Raw genomic sequence first — 7,100 nt, 5'->3', positions numbered from 1 at the left:
ACTTTAAGTCTTTGAAGAAAGAAATTGAGGAGGATACCAGAAAATGGAAAGACCTCCCCTGCTCTTGGATTGGGAGAATCAACATAGTAAAAATGGCAATTCTACCAAAAGCAATCTATAGATTCAATGCAATCCCCATCAAAATCCCATCAAACTTCTTCACAGACCTTGAGAGAACAATAATCAAGTTTATATGGCAAAACAAAAAACCCAGGATAGCCAAAACAATCTTATACAATAAAAGGACTTCTGGAGGCATTACCATTCCTGACTTCAAACTCTATTATAGAGCTACAGTATTGAAAACAGCTTGGTATTGGCATAAGAACAGAGAAGTCAACCTATGGAATCGAATAGAAGACCCAGATATTAACCCACAAACTTATGAACACCTAATTTTCGACAAGGGAGCTAAAGGTATACAATGGAAGAAGGAAAGCATCTTTAACAAATGGTGCTGGCATAACTGGATGTCAACCTGTAAAAAAATGAAAGTAGATCCATATCTATCACCATGCACAAAAATCAAGTCCAAATGGATTAAAGACATCAACATTAATCCGTCCACTTTGAACCTGATAGAAGAGAAAGTGGGAAGTAGTCTTCAAGATATAGGCACAGGAGGCCTCTTCCTAAGTAGGACCCCAGTAGCACAGACAATAAGAGAAACAATAAATGGGATCTACTGAAACTGAGATGCTTCTGTAAAGCAAAGGACACTGTCAGTAGGACAAAAAGGCTGCCTTCTGACTGGGAGAAGATCTTCACCAACCCCTCATCAGACAAAGGTCTGATCTCCAAAATATACAAAGAACTCAAGAAACTAGACACTAAAACTCTAATTAACCCAATTAAAAAATGGGGTACTGAACTTAACAGAGAATTCACAACAGATTAACTTCGAATGGCCAGAAGACACTTAAGGTCATGCTCAACCTCCTTAGCGATCAGGGAAATGCAAATCAAAACCACTTTGAGATACCATCTTACACCTGTCAGAATAGCTAAAGTCAAAAACACCAATGATAGCCTATGCTGGAGAGGATGTGGGGTGAGGGGAACACTCATCCATTGTTGGTGGGAATGCAAACTTGTGCAGCCACTGTGGAAATCAGTGTGGCGATTTCTCAGGAAACTGGGAGTCAACCTCCCTCAGGACCCAGCAATTCCACTCTTGGGAATATACCCTAGAGATTCCCTAACATACTACAAAAGCATTTGTTCTACTATGTTCATAGCAGCACTATTTGTAATAGCCAGAACCTGGAAACAGCCTAGGTGCCCCTCAATAGAAGAATGGTTAAAAAATGTGTGGAACATATACACATTAGAGTTTTACTCAGCGGTAAAAAACAATGACATCTTGAATTTTGCATGCAAATGGATGGAAATAGAAAACGCTTTACTGAGTGAGGTAAGCCAGACCCAAAAAGAGGAACACGGTATGTATTCACTCATAAGTGGATTCTAACCATAATTAAAGGTCTTTGAGCCTATTATTCGTGATCCTAGAGAAGCTAGATAAGAAGATGAACCTGATGAAGATTATTTAGCTATCCGCCAGGAGGTAGGAAATAGACAAGAGTCCCAGGTAACCTCGGGTGCATGGGGAGGGTTGATGGAAGGGGAGAGGGTTAGAGAGAAGGGAGTAGGGGAGGAATGGGGAGAGCTTGGTGGCCTGGGATGGAGGGGGAAGGGAGGAAGGATGAATATGGGTTCAGGGAAGAATATATTTCAACTAAGGGAGTCATTTTAGGGTTTACAGGAGACTTGATTATATATTGGATCCCAGGTCCAAGGAGAGATCTCCCAGATTGTTCTCTGAACAGAGGAGAGGGTGCCTGAACCGGCCGTGGCCCATAACCATACTGATGTATATTTTGCTTATCACCATAGATCCTTCATCTGGCGTAGGACGGCGATACAGACGGAGACCCACATTGGAGCACCGGACTGAGCCCCCCAAGGTCCAAATGAGGAGCAGAAGGAGGAAGAACATGAAAAAGGAAATCAGGACTGTGAGGGATGCTATCACCCACTGATACAAGGGAACGGATCTAATGAGAGTTTACCAAGGCCAGTTGGACTGGGACTGAACGAGGACGTGATCTAACCAGATTCTCGGAATTTGGCCGGATTCTCTGAATGTGGCTGGCCTGAAGTCTTTCTGAAAAGCCATTGACTATGATACTGGGACTTGTTTCCTCTGCATATACTGGATTTTGGGGATCCAGTCTGTTTGGATACTCACCTTCCCGGACCTGGAGGGAGGGGGGAGGAACTTGAACTTCCCACAGGGCAGGAAACCCTGACTGCCCTAAGGGACGAAGAGGGAGGAGGAGAGGGAGTGGGGGGAGTGGGAGGGTGTTGGGAAGAGGGGCGGAAATGGAAACTTTTATAATTTAATAAAATTTAATTTAAAAAAAACAAAAAAAGAAAAAATAAATAAAATAAAATACACAGTTACAAACACCTGATTTTTGATTTAAAAAAAAGCAAAACTATAAAATGGAAAAAAGAAAGCATATTTAACAAATGGTGCTGGCATAACTGGATATCAACATTGCATTGTATTGCATTGAGAATACAGATGCAAGCAAAGTAGGAAAGTCCCAGTCTGCATGAAGCAAGTACTCTGGGGAAAGGTGATGCAGGGGTAGATGGAAAGGGAGAGATGTGGCTTGAGCATGGCTCACTGGTCCCTAGAGGGACCCTTATAGGGCCTGGGTCCAGGGCTGAAGGATGGCAGAAGGATCCTGGAAGCAGTCTGTGATGATTACATCAACTGAATCCAAGTCAGATGTGGTGGTTTCCGTATTATAGTGAATAACAGCAGTGTATGTTAGAGAAGAGAACAAGGGTCTCTACAGAGGAACACACTTGTAGGTCCCTTTCTCCTTATTCCAAGGATAACCGCCTCAGAACTCAGAAGTTTCACCCAGGAGACAGGAGGCCTTAGCTCTCACCCCATTCATGTAAAAAGGTAACAGAAGGCAGGAGGAATCATTAGTGTAACTTAAATGGAAATCACCCTTTTCCAGTTTCTAATATTTGGGGATCATTATTCTTTACTATTTCATCAAGTAACAAATTTCCATCCTGAAACACAGCTAGATTTTCTTAGTTTAAGGAAATGTTTATTCTTTCTTTGTTCCTTTCTGGCCTTAGGTTTGCTCTGGACAGTAACTGAGTTGTCATGAAATCTACCAACATCTAGCAGTCAGTGCTGAAGATTATCTAAACACAGGGGTTAATCTTAATTGCTAACCTAACTAAATTTAGCATCACCCTGGAGACAAATCTCTAAGTATGACTGTGAAGACATTTCCAAAGAGGTTTTATTGAAGGGAAGACACACCCTTAATATGGGTATCACCCATGCGCTATGATCCCAAAAGGAACAGAGAGGACACTGCCTTCCTGCCTCTTTGCCTCTTGACTGTAGGTGCAATGTAAAGATCTAAGAAGGCAGATAGCCCATTATGATCATGACCCAAGGTAAATCTTTCTTCTCTTAAGTTCCTTTTGTCAGGTATTCTGTCTTTTGTCATAGCAACAAGAAAAGCAACTATTATATCCCCCTTGCCTTTACTACAGATCTCTCATAAAATTCACAGATAATTAGTACCAAGACCCCCAGTTTTCCCTTTTGAATAGTCTCCACATACCCTATGTAAAACCAACTGGTATTTGCATATGAACTATTCTCATCCTCTTGTGTGTCTTAAATAATATCTAAATTAATACCTAATGCAAGGCAAAAGTCACATAAAAATTGTTACATTGCATTGCTTAGGAAATAATGACAAGGAAAGGGATCTTAATGTGTTCTGAAAAGACACAATTTTAAAAATATTTCCCATATAGTGCATTCTAAACCCATGGACATGGAAGAACGGCTGTGGTTACCCCTCTACTTCTTGAGCATCTATGTAGTTATTCATGGTTGTAACAAAAAGCTTCCCCAAGGAGCCCTATTCACTGTGGGTGGGACTGTAAACTGGTATGGACATTGGAGAAATCACTGGCAGAGTTTCTCAAAACACTAAAAACAGAATTATCATATGATCCAGCAAAGCAATCCCTGGGTGTACACTCTGAAGGACTACATAACCAACCACAAAAATATGCGTACACTTATGTTTGTTACTGCTCTACTTATGATAGTAAGGAAATGGAAACAGCCTAGTTGTCCATCACCTGATGAAGGGATGATGAAACTGAGAGCCATTTACACATTGGCACTTTACTCTGCCGTAGAGAAAATTAAAGATGTAGAATTTGAAGGCAAATGGGTGGAACTGGAAAAAGCATTGCATGCTATAGTTCATACTGATCCCATTGACTGGGACAGGCTCTAGAGTGACTTTTAAGGCAAATAAATCCCTGGATCATATTCCTGACACAAGCAGTCTAAGAGAAAAGGAAAGATTTGTTATTATTATTATTGCTGTTGTTACTGTTGGGGTGTGAGTGGAGTATGGGTATCAGAAGACAACGTCTGGAGTCGGCTCTCTCCTTTCACCTTGCTGCTGTTCCAAAGATTGAACTGAGGTTGACAGGCTTGTAGGGCAGACATGTTTACCCACTGAGCCATCCTACTGAGCCCCAAGAATGTTGGTTTCAGCTCACAGTTTCAGAATGTTGGAGTCCATGATGTCAGGGAAGGGGTGGGGAGCATAAAGGAGCCACTCCATCCACAGTGACAGAATCGTGAAGCAGCTGCTCTTCCCACTGTGGTAGAGCAGGAAGGTGAGCCCAAACCATAACCAGCAAAAGCTCTTTTTTTTTTTGAGCCCGATTCTACCAGCATGTCCCACATCCTAAAGTCCCCACAGTACCCCCCCCAAAAAAAGCCATCAGCGCCAGGCAGTGGTGGCACATGCCTTTAATCCCAGGACTTGGAGGCAGAGGTAATTGAATCTCTGTGAGTTCGAGACCAGCCTGGTCTACAGGAAAAACCCTGTCTCGAAAACAAAACAAACAAACAAAAACAAGCCACCATCTTGGGAGAAGTTCTCAAAATACGATCCAGTAAGAGGCACTTATGATTTAAACCATACCACTTCTACCATCTTTTCCCATTATCCGCTTCTCCTGAGCCCAATTCTGCTTCAGCGCCCTGCGGGGAGGCTGGAGGAGGCAAAATTTCACAAGCAAGGCAATCATCCTAAAAATAAAAGCCAGAGTCCTTTGCAATGCCACCCTGCCTCACTGACTCACGCTGTACTTCATCCCTCACCCCCATGCTGCTCCCTCACCTGCTGCTTCCCCTTAAAACTCCCCAGGGCTTCCCAGGGTCCTTCCTCCGGTGTCCACACTACTCTCTGCCTGCCTGCTTTCCTTAAGGACCGAAGGGCCGGCAACTCCTCAGAAGACAGTGACTTTGACTATTGTATTTAATGCTCATGTAAGGCTTCAGATTTTTTTTTTCAAAGCACTGATTACCACGTGGTATTTATTGACTCTGTTGTTTGACCACCTCCAGATGAAGGAAATTTTCTCAAAGGCAGGAATTCTCTTTTGACCCAGCAGTATCCGGACCCACAGAGTCCAAGGCTGGCATACAACAGGAATTTCCTCAATCCTTTTTCCCTTCCAAAAACAATATGATATCTGTTTTCATAGCCTGTCAAAGAACAATAACAAAAAAGGAGATTTATAGACTTTTAAGTAAAAATTAGGTTTGCAAAGGACCAGTAAATTCCTGAGGACTGCTGGCTGCTGAGAAATCCTTCCCAGAGCTTTCTTGTGCCTCTTATCCCTTTTTAATTAAAAGTGTGATTCCTCAAAGGTTTCCACTCAAAATAAACATGGTATAATTTAGTTTCTTTCTGTCTTCTTTTGTTTAATCTCTGGCCTCGTACCCTTGTGACCATAAACTAGTTTAAATGCACTTTATTTTACTTGTATTTGAGCTACACCTTAGCTAATTTAATAATTAGCAAGTACACCATTTTTATGTGGAAACATTCCTGGTAAGTTCCAAACACTGTTTTGAAAAATTACATCTTTAATATTAATCCTTCTGCAAATTGGGAACCCAGCTTAAACGCCTTCTGAAAAATCTTTAGACTCCCAAGTTAATTTTGCTATTTCCTCTATTTGGAGGAGCAAACAATAGAATACCCATAACAAACGCAGCAAGGAGAGAGAGACTTGGTCCAAATACACCGTTAGTTCTGCACACAAATGGTTTTAGGTATGTTCCTAACTATCATACTTCTGGGGAGATGCAATCATGGAAGCAAGCTATAGCTCTTCAGGGCCCAGACAGAATGACAAGGCGCCTCGGAATTCTACAGTGCCAAGGCCACACCACACCTCCTGTGCAGCTTGCCCTGTCTGACGAGGCCAGGGGGAGGTTGGTGGGTTATGCTTGCCAGTTAGACGACGGCTGTTGTCTGTGGCCAGGGCTTTTCCTGTCAGTATGCACAGGTGGTGTCTCTCAGCAGTCAGATTCACAGTATGTCTTCTCTGGTGTGGAGAGAGAGCAACGGTCCCTTGCTGACTTGCCCCCACACCAGCTCCCACTAGCACTGCCTGACTCGCTGAAGCCTGCAGGGTCGGGGGTCTCTGATGGCCATGTGGTCTGGAAAGCCGATGATGTGCTGTGCAGCCTACACTAGAGTCTTCAGGCCCCAGCATGACCACCTACTGCTCACTTCTGTCACCAGGAAAGGGCCAGGTTCCAGGATTCTTCTCATTCTGCCAATAGCAAGAGACCCAGGGAAGCTGTAGTAGCGGTCTCCTGCAGAAGACACTCTGGCAAACTTCAGAAGTGAAGTCCCCTTTGTAACACCCTCAGCCATCACCCGGTGGCCTAGTAGTGTTGGGTTCCCGGCAGTGCAGTGTGAAGCCACTTGGCTGGTGAGCCTCATTCAAGGAGAAGACAGAGTGGTATGATCCAGTGATTCCCAGCCCTGGACATCAGAGGAGGGCACTGAAAGAAGAATAGAAGTCAGACAGTCAAAGAAGGTAAAGGAAATACAAGCAAAAAGGAAAACACTCAAATGAAGAGGGACACAGAATATCTGTAACACTCAGGACCCCAAATCCTGTAAGGTAATCCAGTGGAGACATAGGCGGGACCTGCGGCC

General features: G+C 43.3%; 1 long non-coding RNA gene across 1 annotated transcript in view; it reads right to left on the bottom strand.

Moving 5' to 3' along the window:
• Positions 1 to 4,782: 4,782 nt before the first annotated feature.
• LOC146894917 (uncharacterized) overlaps positions 4,783 to 7,100 on the bottom strand; it is a 29,258-nt gene continuing 26,940 nt past the window's right edge. Inside the window, exon 3 of the long non-coding RNA XR_015001339.2 lies at positions 4,783 to 6,943. This is a non-coding gene — a long non-coding RNA (uncharacterized LOC146894917). The remainder of the gene's footprint in view (positions 6,944 to 7,100) is intronic.

This window comes from Myodes glareolus, chromosome 5 (genome assembly GCF_982192425.1).
Source record: "Myodes glareolus chromosome 5, mMyoGla1.1, whole genome shotgun sequence".
NCBI classification, from domain to species: Eukaryota; Metazoa; Chordata; class Mammalia; order Rodentia; family Cricetidae; genus Myodes; species Myodes glareolus.
The sequence above is the reverse complement of the archived record's forward strand: the minus strand, read 5'-3'. Positions and strand labels throughout refer to the sequence as shown.